This window comes from Phacochoerus africanus, chromosome 7 (assembly GCF_016906955.1).
Source record: "Phacochoerus africanus isolate WHEZ1 chromosome 7, ROS_Pafr_v1, whole genome shotgun sequence".
NCBI classification, from domain to species: Eukaryota; Metazoa; Chordata; class Mammalia; order Artiodactyla; family Suidae; genus Phacochoerus; species Phacochoerus africanus.
The window spans coordinates 61,848,185-61,866,264 of NC_062550.1; the positions used below are offsets into that span (position 1 = coordinate 61,848,185).

General features: G+C 33.7%; 1 protein-coding gene across 3 annotated transcripts in view; it reads right to left on the reverse strand.

Annotated features, from left to right (window-relative positions):
• The window catches only part of ATF7IP (activating transcription factor 7 interacting protein), a 122,260-nt gene that overhangs the window by 66,349 nt on the left and 37,831 nt on the right, over positions 1-18,080 (reverse strand). The window lies entirely within an intron of this gene.

An 18,080-nucleotide genomic window follows, 5' to 3' on the forward strand; every position in this document is an offset into this window, starting at 1 on the left:
CAATATCATGAGTTACCAGAGAAAAACCACAACGAGGTAATACCTAATACACACCACGATTGCTATATCAAAGAAAATAATGGGTGCTGCCTCATACAATGGCAGTGGAGCTATAAAATGGGGCAACTACTTTGGAAACATGCTGAACAATTAATCATTAATTTTTAATTTTTCCCCTTTTTTGTAATGTATGCATGTAAAGCTATAAATTTCCCTCTAAGCACTGCTTTAGCTGCATCTCACATTTTATTATGTCATATTTTCATTGTTGTTCTATTAAAATATTTTCTAATTTCCACTGTGATTTCTTCTTTTATCTGTTACTTTAAAAGTATGTTTCTCTAAAAAAAAAAAGTAATACATTAGTACCTCATGAAGCACATGTAAAAAATAGAAGGTTGATTTAATATTAAAAAAAAAAACCCAAGCAATGTAGGTTACCAGTGAGTCATGAAGCATTTTTACTTATTTTTAAAACATACTTTATTTTAGGCCTAACCAAGGCGTCCGCTTGTAAAAATATTGTAGAGCCCTAAGCCCCAGTTCCTCAAATTGTTATTTTACTTGGATGGTCTTTGCAAAGATAATCAAGTTAAAATAGGGTCATTAGGGTGGGCCCTAATTCTGTATAATTAGTATCCTTATAAAAAGGCAGATATCTGGGGACGGACGCACACATGCACTTGTGCACGTGCACACATGGGAGAACACTGACTTCGTGAAAACTGGGGTTAGTCAGCCCAGCCATAGCTAGGAGAGATCCTTCTTTAGCTCTGTGGAACAGATCTTAGCTCCTTCAGTGGGAGTGTGGCCCTATCAACACCTTGATTTCAGACTTCTAACCTCCAGAAATGTAAGACAACATAGTTCTGTTATTTAAGAAAAAAAAAATTTTTTTTTCAAGCAATGTGATTTACCACATAAACAGAATAAAGGGTGAAAATAAAAGATCATCTCAACTGACAGAATATTCATTCAATGAACAAAATTCAATACCTCACTCATAATTAAAACTCTCAGAATCTAAGAATAGAAGGAAAAAACTTGAACCTAATAAAGATTAGCTACAAAAAAATGCAGATATCACACTTAACAGTAAAGTAAGATTGGTAAAGGGTTAAAGCAAGTAAAGTAAGATAAGGATGCTATCACAGTTTCTGTGTTAACATCTGGCCAGTAGTAAGGCAAAAATTTGGTCCTAGAGGAAGACAACATTGCCAGTCTGTAGGAATAAAACAAAACATCCTTTAAGGACTAAGATAGACCAGGATCAAGAATACTGCTTTTACATTGGATTTTTATTTAACATCATCATTTCCAGTGGGAATGATGTTACGATACATTTGCTTTGGTTGGAGAAGGGAAAAAAAGCAGCCTCTGAAGTTTGGGACCTTTATCTGAGGCTCAAAGCTAGGCCTCAATGTTATTATAAACTGATCCAATGCTGGACACAAAACAACCTCAACATTCAGTTTAGACAAGGTCACTGTGTAACCCAGCAACCCATAAAATACTAAACATTGCCCTATCTGACTAAAGGGGTGATGGCTACTTTTTTATCAATTGCAGCTTTATCCTGACTGTAGTTTATCCTCCCTATAGATAACAGTTACTGAGAAACTCAAGCATAGAATTGCCCCTACTTTGCGACAGCACTGAATCCTGAGTAAGGCTCTATTTCCTCAAAACTTCCCCTACCAAAATCCAACCTATACTATAACTAAACACTTTATCAGGTTTTAATAATACCCTCTTACTGATATGCCTCACAGTGTCTCCTTGGTGAGCACTCTCCCTCAGTGCAGCTAATAACAAACCCAACTTTTTCAATTATAGGTATATTCCTGGTGTTCCACTGTTCTCCAGCTGAAAGGCATAAAACAAGGGCCCAGACCATTTGTTGGAAGCCAGTAAAACTTGAGAACCAACCATTTTGCCTGTGGTACAAAATCTACATTCATTCTCTCACTTGAAGACAATTACTAATATTTCTTAGTCTTTCTATCCTTTTAATTTAAATTTTAAAACTGAGTAAAACTAATTACAAAGATCACCTTAAAATTATGCAGAAATGTCAATGCAAAATTATCATAGGCACTATTCTGAGAGTTATTAACCACAGTCTAAAATTTAACTTCAGAATTTTTCCCACCTACTATCCAGTCTAACCTCATGCTAATTGAAAATTTTTCTGCAAAGAAGATACAATGCAAATTCTGTAGTCACTTTTGCTTGCCGAATCCAAACATACAAAATAATTAAATTTATAGTACAAGGAGTATGGTCATCCTTTAAATTTTAATTTCCAAATGCTGAATTGTAATTCTTTTGGACTATGACCTCATAATAGCCATATTTCTCAGCTATTATACACATAACTTGCAGTTATCACCAGCTTCATTAAAGGCAAAATTCCTCTACTATTCAGTCATAAAAAAGAATGAAATAATGCCACCTGCAGCAACATGGATACAGCTAGAGAGTCTCATACTAAGTGAAGTAAGTCAGAAAGAGAAAGACAAATACTGTATGATATCACATATATGTAGAATCTAAGATACGGCACAAATGAACCTATCTATGAAACAGAAAAAGACTCAAAGACATACAGAACAGACTTGTGGTTGCCAAGGGGGAGGGGAAAGGAGAGCTATGACTGAGAATTTGGGGTTAGTCACTGCAAACTATTACATTCAGAATGGATAAGCAACAAAGTCCTACTGTATAGCACAGGGAACTATATCCAATTTTCTGGGATAAATCATAATGGAAAAGAATATTTTTTTAAATGTATGTATGTATGTGTATAACTGAATGACCTTGCTGAATAGCAGAACTTAGCACAACACTGTAAATTAACTATACTTTAATTTTAAAAAGTAAACACTCCTCTAAAAAAGTGTATTTTCATTATTTTTAGTAACCTCATTAAGAACATGTATTATGCAAACAGAAACATGGATTTGGATTCCAGCTTTCCCATGTACTTACTATATAACAGAGGGCAAGTTACCTAAAATTTCAATATTTAGTTTCAGCTGCCTTAAAAAGGGAATATCGGCACCTGCCACAGAGGTTGTAGTAATGATTAAATGAGATCCTATACATTAAACACTTAAAAGGTAGTTAGCACTCAATAAATGCTATCATCATAATTGTCTATGTATATTCATAATGTTTTAGGTATAAACTAGAGAATGTGAAATTTCTTTTGTATATGAATTTTAAAAACCCAACATACATATATGACATTTAATGTTAATTGCCATAACCAATAATACTTAATATATAAACATAATCCAAACAGTAGGTTTTATCAACAAAATTGCCATTCAATTCAGTAAAATAAAGGACTACCTATATAAAGAATTACAGAATAACTACCATCTATACCCACAAGGGCGCACACTACAGCCATTTACCAGATCTTTTATGGGTTCTAAGCATAATGAAAAACAGACAAAGCAATAAGTATCATGAATAACCAGTTCAAACTAGTTCATCCATATCTATGCAAACCAATCAGTAGTAAGTTTTGAAAAATCTATTTTGCATAAGCAATGTATATTTAAGAAAGACACACATTAGAGAAGGGTGTGTTACCTGCAAACAAGTCTCCATGACTACATAACCAGAACAAAACATTTCTAAAGATCATTTTAAATACTGTCATCTGGAACTTGAGATACCATTCACAAAACTATTCTACAAAAGAAATACTACTTTTTTTAGGTGGCAACACTAGAATCATGAAGCTCTTACATGACTCTAATTTATTTTCACAGGAAAAACCCCTTTTATACTTTACAGCAGAAAAATGTCTGCATACCTAGAAGTAAATGTATAAAACATGATGAACTACTTTCTCCTGAAAATATTTTGTCAGGAGAAAGACAGTAAGAAAAAAATATTTTTAAGTCCTTATATATTTATACTCAAGAACTCTGGGGAAATACCATCACTTTAAAATATAATTTTTTTTCTACAGCATCAACAAAGCTTTCATCATTACCAAAGGAATTTATATTTAAATAACCAAGAAGGGTGTGTTACCTGCAAATAAGTCTCTATGGCTTGGATTTTTTTTTTTTTTTCAAATTTTGGGTAAATTACTTTTAAGGAAAGCCCAATGAGCCTCTTCTTCTTTAAGTGAAAACATTATTTTCTTCTCTGCTTCATCCCCCTCCACCCACTCCTCACTCTTCTTTCTAGCAAAGAGATCATAGCTATGAAATAACAAAGGGAAGTATTACCAAAAGCTGTAATGCCCTAGCCTACAGTCAGCCTGCTCAAAAAGCTCAAGAATTTAAGTGGCTGTTGAAGAGTTGCTCACAAACTCAGCCAATCAGGAGCCAGCATTCTGATTTCTGCCCAGCAACAGGAGACAGACAATAAGGTCAGAGAAACATGGTTAAAACCTGGATTCACAATACTTCAGTGAGGTTCTTTATCTGACATAAGCAATCTAGAACATAATTGCATAAAATTCTAAATCTATAACATGCATTAAATATACAACATAATAAATAAGATTTATACCTTATATGCCATTTTAATTTATCTTCTCTTTAAAAATGACCATGAATGTTTCCAGAAATATAAATCAGTTCCCTAGCTGGGGAATGAGTCAAACACGGACAATACATAACAAGAACAAACTTTTCTATACAACAGGTTAGAATCTGTAAAATTCAAATGTAAATTTCTTTTTAAATTCCATAGTCTTTAACACCTATAAAACATTTTATACTAAAAATACAGCAAAACCTTAAATCCAAATAACTAACAAGATTATTTTTATACCCACCTAGCCTCATTGTTAAGATTTCCAATTCCAAAAATTAATTGTATTCTGGAACCAAAGGTTTACTATGGTTAGCATTATAAAGTGTTTTGTTGTCTACTGCACTGAAGTGACTTAGTTTGATTCATCTAATGAAATTTAAATGTGATTCTTGATAACATGTATTAAGTGTTGTAAGTACAATTACAATATTCTTTACTCTTTAACTGTCCTTGGCAGCAGGTTACAAAAAGGATATGAGCTCTCCTCTTCTGAAGAAATAAAACAAATGTGTAAATTATACAATAAATATTCATGTAAATTGAGGGAAATTTTTCCTATTTTACATGATTCTGCAGTTCTTTAAACATAAAATTATAAAATAAAAATAGGAAATCTGTCATCAGAATTTTTTTTCTCAAATTCACTACCTACCAGATTTTCATAAACAAGTTTTAAAAATAAACCTCATTTTTTCTCCTTCAATTAGATATGAACCTTGTAATTTTTCAAACATACCCAAGAGGGAGCTTGCTGCAGCCATACTCTTAGTTTATATAATCTCCCCACAGGAAAAATAAATCAGCAGCTGCTTCAAGGCTTCAGTCCTGTGAGAGAACTGAAATTTACTGCCTGATTGGCTCAAAGCCGTAGTTGCCTAAAACCAATCAGACATCAGCATCACGAACCTTGCCTGGCAACAAGGGAAGAAGATGAGGGCAAGTGCTCCACCAAGAATCCAAACGGGTATGAAATTAAAGATGAATAATGAAATTGACACATATTCCTAATATACCCTCCGATTCTTTGTTTCAGTAACAGGTCTAGGGTAGGGTTTTCCTGGTTAAATGAACAAGGATCTATACTACTGCTTTCCAAGAACCACCTTACTAGCGAAACAACAGAAAATACCAGGATTGTCGGATCAAAACGCGCACACACACACAAACACTATATTAATTCAAAGTATGGATATTTGATGAAAGTAAACTTAAAAATAAAACTTTAGCAAAAACCTGCAAAATGTTAAGCAAAGCCATTTAAATGGACTTGACACTTCTATCTTTGACACAGTTACTCCAATTAAATTCATCCTGATAAATGACATAGTATAACATTATTCTGAAAATGATTTTTATTTAAATTTGAGGTTAAATGGCTTATAATAGTCAAGAGGCCTGACTAATAACGGCCTACTCTTAAATAATTACTTTACGCCGAAGATTTCTAGTCTCTTTACAAATGCAACTCTGCTACTAAATTCTTTAAGAACCTCATTCTCATTTAAGAACAGTGTGATTTTACTTTGCAGTCCTAAATTTTACTTGAGAATTCTGCAATAGTCCTGGAAATAAAACCATAAAAAATAATCAGTGTGTTGCACAATAATTGTTAATAATCTGTGTACTGTTCACTGCTCATTAATGAAGACTGTGAAAACAAGTCTTCACAGTCTTCATTAAGGATGCAATGATTCATCCTCTTGATACTTAACTGCTCACATTTAGTATACAGACCTTCTAAATTTTTGTCTTAAATGCCGGCTATCTTATCATCTATGTCAATAATTATTTTTCTAAAACTTTGGTAAAACATAATTATTACTTTCACTATTTCTGTTAAAAACCCCACAAGGATTTTCATCTTGTTCCCAGAACTTCTTTCTCCCAATCACTGGCAATATTTCCATGAGCATCCAGAGCCCCCTATAGGGCTTCAACTCTACCATGCTATGATTCTTTTCTCAACTGCATAAAAAACATTGTCAATAGCTATCCTACCATGTTTTTTAAAAAAAATTGATGAAATTTGTTCCTTATTCAAAAATTCAGAAGGTACTGAGTGTTCATAATATTTTGACACCTCAAATAACCCCTTCTGCCTGTCATCAACCTACTGGTATTAGCTGGGGTATCAAAATGTGTAATGGAACATCCCCTAACTGTTTAAAAATAGTCAGCAACGGGAGTTCCTGACATGGCGCAGAGGAAATGAATCTGACTAGGAACCATGGGGTTGCGGGTTCGATCCCTGGCCTCGCTCAGTGGGTTAAGGATCCGGCGTTGCAGACGCAGCTCAGATCTGGCATTGTTGTGGCTGTGGTGTAGGCTGGCGGCTATAGCTCCAATTAGACCCCCAGCCTGGGAACTTCCATATGCTGCGGGTGCAGCCCTAAAAAGGACAAAAAGATTAAAAACAAAAAACAAGAAAAATAGTCAGCAACAAAGGAAACAGGGAGTTTGCTTTACCAACAATTCCATGGACAAAACAGGAGCAAGTCATACTCCTGAAATTGTGGTTATGCACACACATTAAACCAGAATGGTCACTACAGTCTAACTTGTTGCATTCACTGATATATCTTGAGAAATTCTAGGATAGTCTACATGGAAAAAAGTGCAAGATACCTTAAAATAATTTCTGAGTATATTTTGTGGATCATTCTGTTAGTTACATAGGTAGTCAAACTAATTGACTTGATACAACAAATGCAATTCTAAAATACATTTATCAGATTATACCCCTTTAGAAAATTAGCCATTTATCTATGAGGGTCCTACCTACTAGCTTGTCCCACTCACCAAACTCCACCACCACCTAAGCAGTAATGACTAAAGCTACAAAAGGTCATGTATTTTATTTCCTCAAGAATTTAAGAAATCACCTATCCAAATTTTTTCACACATCACTTGGATGAATTAAAACATCCAGAATGATTTAGGAGAAGTTAAAAGATGTAAATCCTTCAAATGCCAGGATATAGCTCTTACTTCTCTAATTGACCCAACCTAAGGAAAAATAGTAGAGGGCTTACTTTTTGTGTCAGTCAGCTTTCACTAGATAATGATGCAGTAAAAAAAAAAAAAAAAAAGGTTTTATTGGTTAATACCTAACATTCTCCTTCATTCTAGGTCATAGGCTGAAGGAAGAGCAAGCTCTCTCCCATTCCCCACAACTATAAGTCTTGTGGCAGAAAGAAAAGAACACAATGGCAGAACAATATACAATGAGTTTTAATTTCTTTGACATAGTATTCACCACTTTCATTCACAATAATTGGCTAAAGCCAAGTTAGACATTAATAGGGTAGAGAGTAAAATGCTCTCCTGGGGAAAGGCTTCATGCCACATGGTAAAAAGCAGGGATGTATAATTTTACCAGAGGAAAGAATAATAGTGACATACATAGTCTCCCATACCTTAAATAACTGTAAAATCTTAGCATAAAGGATTTCTAAACAAAACAGGATCTACTCCACGTTCCAACATTAGCATAACAGTTGTCACAGGATAAATCACCCAAACTCTAGATTTCAGGTTGCTTAATTGTAAAACTGAGGAGGTTAGACCAAACTCTTGCTAAGTTTGGTTCTAGCTCAAATTTTGTATTATTTTACTAATGTCTAGCTATACTGATCCTCTTATTATAATTAATTTTTTATTATGAAATCCAGTGAACATGCAGTAAAATATAAAAACTAACATGTGTACCCATCATCCAGATAAGAAATAAAAAACAAAGTCCTCTGCATAAAGCTACCAGATAGCATGCTCCTCCTTCCCCATCCCCAAGTCCTTTACATAAAGGTAAAAATAATCTTGAATTTGAGGTTAATTATTCCCAAGTATGCCTTATATATTTTCTGTATTATAAATTACCCTTTTTATTAATGAAACAACACCTTCAATGGGAGAAAAATGAACGGACAATCATGTCGGGGGCAGTTATACAGCAGACACTATACCAAGGCATATTCTTTTCCCATTTATTTAAGTGGCAAGTTATACAAATCCAACTTTACATATGGTCTAAAGTAATACATCAATCACTGTGCTACTATCATTCATTCCACTGCACAGATAATTAACTTAGAAAGGTCAACCAGACACCCAATTCAGCATGAAGTTGTTTTCATTGCATATGTACCCTTCTTACACATTTCACCCTTTAAATTTTACAACCATGGGGTACTCTAATTTATTGAAATGTTAAGTGATAAACTATACAGTATTTTTCATAATTTTCTTCTCTCTTTGAAAATGGAAATGTCATTTAATTACTAAGGACCATCCACACAGTGAATGAGTTCCAACAGTATACTCTCAATTTCTCCAGTCTGCAAACTGGTTCATATATTAGCTACAACAGTATTAGAGAGAAGTTCTTAATCAAGTATCTTTTTAAAAGCAACTTTTCATTTAGTCATCTAAGCAAAAAATAATAACAGAACTCACTCAACAAGCCAGAAGGGAATTTCCTCAATCTGATAAAAGAGTATCTAAGGAAAACATACAACCAACAAAGACAGAGAGAGCTTTCACCCTAAGATCAGGAGCAAGACAAAATGCCTGCTCTTAACACTTCTGTTCAGCACTGACTAGACATTCTAGCCAGGACAATGAGGCAAGAAAATGAAATAAAGTTCATGCATCTTGAAAAGAAAAAAGTAAAACTACCTTAATTTTCAGATGATAAAATCCTTTACATAGAAAATTCTAAGAAATCCACTAAAAAATTTATTAGAACTAGTGAGTTTACAAAGTTGCAAGATATAAGATCATATTAAAAAAATCTGTTATATTTGTATACACTTTCAATGAACAATTCAAGAATGAAATTAAGAAAAATATTCCATTTACAACCGGATCAAAAATAATAAATTTAACAAAAAGTACAAAACTTAATGCTATAAAAAATTTATAAAACATGGTTGAAGAAATTTAAGACAACCTAAATAAAACGAAAGACACCACATACTCTTGAATCAAAAGGCTTAATACTAAAATGTCAATACTCTCAAATTGATCTACTGATTCAAGCAAAACCCTATCAAAATCCCAGCTATCTTCTCTGCAAAAATTGACAAGTTGATCTTAAAATACATATGGAGGAGATCCCTTGTGGCTCAGTGGGCTAAAGCATTGTCACTGCTGTGGCTGGGGTTCAATCTCCAGCCTGCAAGCTTCCACATGCCACGGGTGCAGCCAAAAAGAAAGAAAGAAAGAATTGTTTTAAAAACACATATGGAAAAAGAAATACATATGGAAATGCAAGAAACCCTAAATAGCCAGAACAATCATGGGCAGAGGGGAGAGGAGGGGGCAGTATAAGACTCATACTTCCCATTTTCAAAACTTACTACAAAGCTACAGTAATCTTTACAGTGTGTTACTACTATCAAAATGTCAGTCAGAAATAAACCCTCACATCTACAGTCAATTAATTTTCAACAAGGGTACCAGAACCACTCAACGAGGAACAGTGTTTTCAACAATAGTGTACGGACAACTGAATAGCCATGCAAAAGAATGAATTTGGATTGTTATGCCATACTATATGTAAAAATTAACTCCAGGTGAATCAAAAACCCAAATTTAAGAGCTAAAATTTTTAAATCTGGAGTTCCCATCATGGCTCAGTGGTAACGAATCCAACTAGGAACCATAAGGTTGCAGGTTCGATTCTTGGTCTTGCTCAGCGGGTTAAGGATCCAGCGTTGCCGTGAGCTGTGGTGTAGGTTGCAGACAAGGCTCGGATCTGGCATTGCTGTGGCTGTGGTGTTGGCCGGCAGCTGTAGCTCCTATTGAACCCCTAGCCTGGGAACCTCCATGTGCCATGAATGTGGCCCTAAAAAGCAAAATAAAATAGAATTTCTAAATCTGAAAAGAAAACATAGATATAAATCTATATGACATTAGAATAGTCAATGTTTTTTTACATATTAACCAAGAGAACAAGCAACAAAAGGGAGAAGAAAAACAGATCAATTGGACTTCATAAAAATTAAAAACTTTTGGAGTTCCTGTTATGGCTCAGCAGTAACTAACCTAAGGATCCATAAGGACTCAGGACTGATCCTGGCCTGGCTCAGCAGGTTAAGGAACTGGCGTTACAGATACAGGTCGGATCCTGCAATGCTGTGGCTGCGGCAATGGCCAGCCCCTGCAGCTCCAATTTGACTCCTAGCCTGGGAACCTCCATATGCTTCAGGCGTGGCCCTAAAAAGACCAAAAAATAAAAAATAAAAAAAAAATTCAAGATTAAAAACTTTTGTGCTGCAAAGGACACTAAGACAGTGAAAAGATTAACTCATACAATGGGCAGAAATGTTTGCAAATAATGTACCTGACAAGAGACTCGTATCTACTAAAACATATAAAAAATATTATCACTCAGTAACAAGAAAACAACCCAATTTTAAAATGAGCAAAGGGCTTGAATAGATATTTCTCCAAAGATAAGCCAATAAAGCAAAAAACATGAAAAGATGCTCAACATAATTAGTCATCAGAGAAATACAAATCAAAGCCATGATGATGTTACACTTCACATACACCAGGATGGCTATGATAAAAAAGACAGAAAATAACAAGTGTCAGCAAAAGATATAGAGCAACTGGAATTCACATATAATGCTGGTGGGACTGTAAAATGTGTTTTGGAATAGTCTGGTAGTTCTTCAACATAGTATTGCCATAAAAGCTGGCAATTCTACACCTAGGTATATATATCCCAAAGAAATAAAAACATGTTCCTGCAAACATCTGTACACAAATGCTCATAGAAGCGCTATTCACCATAACCCAAAAGTATCTAAGAATAATAGCCAAAATAACTGAGATATCTAGCAATGATAAATAAAATGTGGTATATTCATTAAAATGGAGCATTATTTGACCATAAAGAGGAATGAAGTACTCATAAGTGTCACATCATGGATGAACTTTGAAAACATGCTAAGTGACAGAAGCCCATCATAAAAGGTCACATAGTGAATAATTCCATCTATATGAAACATCCAGAATAGACAAATCTACACAGAAAGAAAGCATACTAGTGGTTGCCTAGGGTGGGAGTTTGGGGAGGAAATAAAGAGTAGCTGCTAAAGGTGCAAGACTTCTTTATAATGCAATAAAAATGTTCTAAAATTGATTGTGGTGATGGTTGCACAACTACATGAATATTTTAAAAACACTGAGTTGTATAGTTTAAACCAGTGAATTGTATGATATGAGAATTAAATCTCTAAAAACCTGTTATTTTAAAAAACAGCAGAACCAGAGTTGAATACTTTGTTTTTCATTTGTTTTTAACCTAAACTCCCTTTACTGGGTCACATTTTCAACTTAGACAAAACAATTATACCAAAAGAACTGAGTACTGGTTCCTACTTTAGGGAATCACATTTCTAGGTCAACAAGTATACTCGTTATACTAATGATAAAAGGCAATGCACAGAAAATAAAAGCAATCTTGTTCTCCATGTGTTCATCATAAATAAGCCAATTACTCTTTTCCCCTGTCCTAAATAGGGCATAATTCTATAGCATGCTTATCTCACAGGATGGTAGTAATGGGCAAAGATACTCATAGAAGCTAAAAGAACAAAACAAATTTTATAAACAAAAAATAGTACTGAGCATGATGCAAATGAACACTCCATGTACATATGTGAACAAAGTCTTCTTCTACACATACAAAACGCAATTAACTATCTTTACCAAAAGGACCTGGAAGTCTTAAATCAAACAAAAGAATTCTCCTTTATTAAAACTCACACTATAACCAAAGGCCTTACATGTAATCAATGATAGACTTTTTATTTCTTTTTTCTTTTTAGTACCACACCTGCAAGATATGGAAGTTCCCAGGCTAGGGGTCGAATGGGAGCTACAGATGCTGGCCTAGGCCACAGCCACAGCAACACCAGATCTGAGCAGCAGACCTACACCATGGCTTGCAGCAACACCAGATCCTTAACCCACTGAGTGAAGTTAGATACTAAATCCGCATCGTCATGGACACCATGTTGGGTTCTTAACCCACCTAGCCACAACAGGAACTCTGATAAACTTGTTTTTAAGTGAGGTATACTTACTGAACTTCCTGGATTTATAGAGGCTTTGTCACATTTTATCAATAATGTCTTTATTCATGATGTGTCTTATCACCATTCACCGTATTTATCAGTACTTTACATGTTTCTTTCTAGAAATAATTATTAAAGGAAGTGGTGGGGGTGGGGTGAAATAGCTGAAGGAGATCAAGCCGTATAAACTACCAGTTATAAAATAAGTTAATATTGTGATAATTTTATATGGTATGTAACCTATAATAATATTGAGTTATATATTTTACATCTGAAACTCATATAAAATTGTAGGTCAACTACAACTTTAATTTAAAAAAAGAAATAATTACTACAGATGGACTGTAACAACTACACTTATGTTTGTTTAATGAACACTCTGGCATGTCACATCATATATCTAGCAAAAGATTAACACATTTTAAGTGCCCAAGCTTCGTTGTCAGAAAACATCTTAAAATATGCTGGTATCATTATGATGTGCTTCAGAGATCATTTAACAAAAGAATGAAAAATATTGAGCTGCACAGTGTCTCTACTCTACAGCAGTATACACATAATAAATATTGACTAAAAGAATGATGAGCTACATACACACAACTAACATCTAAAATAATCCTTAAGTGAAAAAACTAAATTATTCTTTTAGAAAGCAAAGGTAGTAATCTGGAATATCTCTGACAGAATTGTAAACTAACATGCTGACATGTTCACATACAGCAGGTTTACATACAGAGGCCAACCCTTCTTTGAAGTGTGGATGCTTATATAATAACAAAAAGTAACATATACCCAATTACACATAACGCTGCCTCCGACAGGGTGCAATACATACCACCACTAAAATTAATCAAATCTGACATGAGAGGCATTTTTCAAAGCTTATAAAACTTGTTTAGTTTGATTTCACATTTCAAAAAATAAAATATGATTTTGAAAGAAATCTTTTACTGATTACTATTTAATGATGAAAATTCTCTTTAAAATAACAAACATACCCCAAAGGAAAACCCCTGCAGCCATCTTATCAGTTCTCTCACTGCAACAGAAACTGAAATACAATTTGCATAGTCACTGTGGTTGGCTAAAGAAAGCAGGTTCATATAACCAATCAGAAGGCTAGAAATTGGGCAACCATAGAGGAGAAATTTTTAATCTGCCTGGCAACAGCCTAAAAATAGAAACAATATGCTAGTATGAATCCCAGAATAGATGTGAATATAAGAGGAAAACCACCAGCAAAAACACTTTATGTGCCTTGCATTTCATCATCTAAAATATTAACTCGGAATTTTTTTTTACTAAGTGGCAATTAAAGAAAAATGAATCCTAAGCTAAATAAATGGGCCACTTTCAAATTACATGCTACTATCCATATTATTTCACTTATATATGTATATAACTGTATGTTATGTATGTACATATATATTTACTTTTTTTTTCAGAAGAACAATTAGGCACTTTAATCATAGTTCTAATATCTCTAAATCTCTAAAATCTCTCAAAATCTGAATAGCACTGTATTTTTTCCTAACACTTTTCCCCTGAAATCATTTGGGAATCTTACTTAAGGATAAAAGACTATTTATTGTGTATTAAAAATACAAAGATTAAAAAATTCATCAATGCTGATCTTTAAACTGGGTAGGGACTATGTCTTCTTTATTTTTGACACAAACTTGTTCTAATATACAGCAGCGTCTGCCACACATTAGGTATTCAACAACTGTTTTCTCAGTAAAATTAAAATAATTCCTGTCAAGGAGGAAAATAAATCATCTTACTGTTCATGTCAAGTAAAAGTTAAACATATAAATATATAATCTATAAAATACTGTCATTTTTGTTTTTCCAATTTTGTCTAAAGTGGGATAATATTTAAGTTGACAATACTTGACTTTTATTCTGTTACCCAGATAAAAGAATGTATTTCATCGTTCTAACTTCCTAACCTAATTATGCATGTTTCCTTGTACATTACAAATTTACTCCAGAGAAAGTTTAATTCCTAAACGTGGTAAACAATCCAAAGTCTAATAGAGTAACTATAAGATTATGGGCTAGTGAGGAATGATAAAATTAATAATTTCTTAAAAAGGAAAATAGAAAGAAAAGGGAGAAGGAAAAAACTTTTTAATTTCAAGAATTTAAATTATAGCTGCAGAAATGAAAGGCAGGTTAGACAGTCAAATCATATTAAACCAAAAGCTAATAAACAAAGTTCATGTTCTATGCATTTCTGACATCAAACCCTCCATCAATATGTTTTAATGAAGTCGTAATTTTAAAATGTTTTCTTTGGCCACAAAATGAATTCATGTATTTGACACTAAGAAAGTCTAAAAACTTAATTATGAAAATTATGTGTAAAGGACTAATTTTAATAAAGCTTAGAAACAATGTCTTTAAAACATAAGAAAACACAGAACAGTTTTAAAGTGACAAAAAAGAGCTCAAGGGAAGGAAGAAGAAAAATCAAATGGGCAATCATATGAGTAATATGTACTTTTAATCTTGATATTTTAAGGATAGCTACATTTTAAAACTAAATTTAGAAGTTCCCATAGTGGCTCAGTGGAAACGAATCTGACTAGTATCCATGAGGATGCAGGTTTGATCCCTGGCCTTGCTCAGTGGGTTAAGGATCCCATGTTGCCTGAGCTGTGGTGTAGGTCACAGTTGCGACTCTGATCCCAAATTGCTATGGCTGTGGTTGTAGGCTGGCAGCTGCAGCTCTGATTCGACCCCTAGCCTGGGAACCTCCTCATGCCATGCGTGCAGCCCTAAAAAGAAAATAAATAAATAATAAATAAAATTAAGATTAACCAAGCCTTTAAACCCATAAATACTATTATTTTAAACACTGCTCTGAATGAAAAGTAACTTAGCTTATTGTCTTATTTTTCTCAACACTGTCTTCAAATGCGACAAGGATATCCAAATCTAACTACAATTGTAATCACATCTTTAAGATAATTTAAATTTTTTTATGTGCTTAGATCTATTTACTTATCTGAGCAAATAAACTATGACCCTCATCACAAAGGAAAGCCATATAAATTAACCTATGAGTTACAATTAGTGGGGGAGAATATAACAAATGAATCAAAATCTGATATAACAAGGCACTACAAGTATGAAAAAGTATTTTATAATTCCAGACATTTAAGTCAAGTATCACTTTATATATACATCTCAGTACTTCATATTTTCTTAGGTACTACTTAAAGCAGTTATTAATACTTTGTAGTTTTACTTATGCTGGCCAGTTTTATCTCAAGACAACAGAAAAAGCATGATGTTTGCAGAATATTATTCAAAGCAGTCAAACATTTTATGATACACCAATGGAAATTTTGAGGAGACTGAATAATCAAAGTCACCTTAGTGTAAAAAACTAGTACAGTAACTAAAAATGCTCTGGAGAAGTTTAGATAGTTTCAGAAATGTCACCCCCCCCATCTTTCCATTCTCTTCTCCATCTCTGGACCCTCCTCTCCACAGGAGTTCAAAATGTCAGCTAGGAGCCAGATGTTCTATGGCCCCATGTTTACAAAAGTCTAACTTTAATAACAAACATACCTAAAATAAAGGAACAATCCTAATCTTATTTCCTATCCCAGAGAAAACTAACATTCTTCTTTGTACCTATAATTTTCTGTTCTGTAGCAAAAGCAACACTGCTAATATGTTATCCTCCTTGTAGAACTAATTAAATTACATTTACCACAACTTTTAGCACTAAACTTATTTGCAATTCTCTATCTCTCTTCAGCTAGAATATAAGAAAAAAGTTATGCTTTTGATAACAAGATCTCTCCTGGGCATAGAGAATGGACCAGCACTCCTCCAGGAGCAAAAAAAAAAAAAGAAAAATTACATTCTTATTCTTAAATTTTCTGCCAGACAATGTATAAGAATATAATCTACTTGTTTCTAGCAAATGTGCCTAAAGATCTTAGTTTCACAGGTTGGGGTGTCAGAAGCTATTATCAAAAGTTTGTAATGTATTTTAAGAAAATATAGTTTATTTATCTGAAACAAATAATTATTATTTTGTTCCATCTTTCAGAACCTAAAAAAAAAACGCACATCTGACAAAAAAACACTATACTTTGGAAACTATTTTGTTGTTGTTCTTTTTTTAGGGCTTTACCCTCGGCATACAGAGGTTCCCAGGTTAGGGGTGGAAGTGGAGCTATAGCCACTGGCCTACACCACACAGCCACAGCAATGCCAGATCCGAGCCGTGTCTGTGACCTACACCACAGGTCACAGCAATACCAGATCCTTAACTCACTGAGCAAAGCCAGGGTTCGAACCTGAGTCCTCATGGATATCAGTCAGATTTGTCTCCGCTGAGCCACTATGGGAACTCCTACTTTGGAAACTCTAAAGCTCTCCTCCTAACCATCAAACCAAATGAGCTAATGTTTTCCACCCATTCAATGAACATACTGACTGATAACCACAAGCATACTAAGATCTTATGTTCTATTTTCATAGGAATCTTTTTTCATATCAATAGCTCTTGTTACTGAATTCACTTGTACATTTTTACTTTAAATTACAATTACAGAATACAATTAAATTTTGTGTAAACTGATGAAATATGAGTGCAAAAAAAAAAAGCTGCTACATCTACATCTAAGAGATGATGCAGAAAATACAAATTGGAGAGGTTTGACTTAGATAAATTATTTAATATCTTTAGGTCTAAAGTTTTCCATCTGGAATAAATGGAAAATAAATTAGAAGACCTAAGAGGATCCTTAAGTTTTGATTCTCAGATATTTTAATAAATTACACTCCTAAAATGCAATGCTCTACTGAGAGATGGTAACGATAGATTGGTATATTCACATATATATCAAATGCCTAAGTGGACACTATTATAGGTCAATTTTTAAGACACAAAAGAGACAATGTGATTAAAAGGATAAAAGTATAGCCTAAGATCAAAGTGTTACTGTATGTAGATTTTAACAAAAATATGGAAAAGAAATATAGGCAATAATACAATATGCGGAAATCTTTCTACATAAATGACCATGAAAATTGGAATAAGTACTTTATTTTCCACTAACGGCCCACTTTCCAATATAAACTATTTAATCCTAGTAATCAAAAACATGCTTTCATATGTGTAATTACAAACAAGATCCCTACAGAGTCCTTACTGTCTTCCTGATAGGGTTAGTACTCCCAATTTTTATAAGCCATATTTCTGAAAACTGACTCTGCATAAAGAGTAACTCGAATACAAATGGGAGAGGAAAAATAGAGCATGCCTCTTTCCAGTCTCAATTTCAATTGCACTTCTGCTCATAACCCTATTTATAATTCAGTTATATCCACAAGACTTCACAAGTAGTTGCTAAGCAACAGCAACATGCCAAGTTCAGGGGTACTGGAAATCTGGCTCTC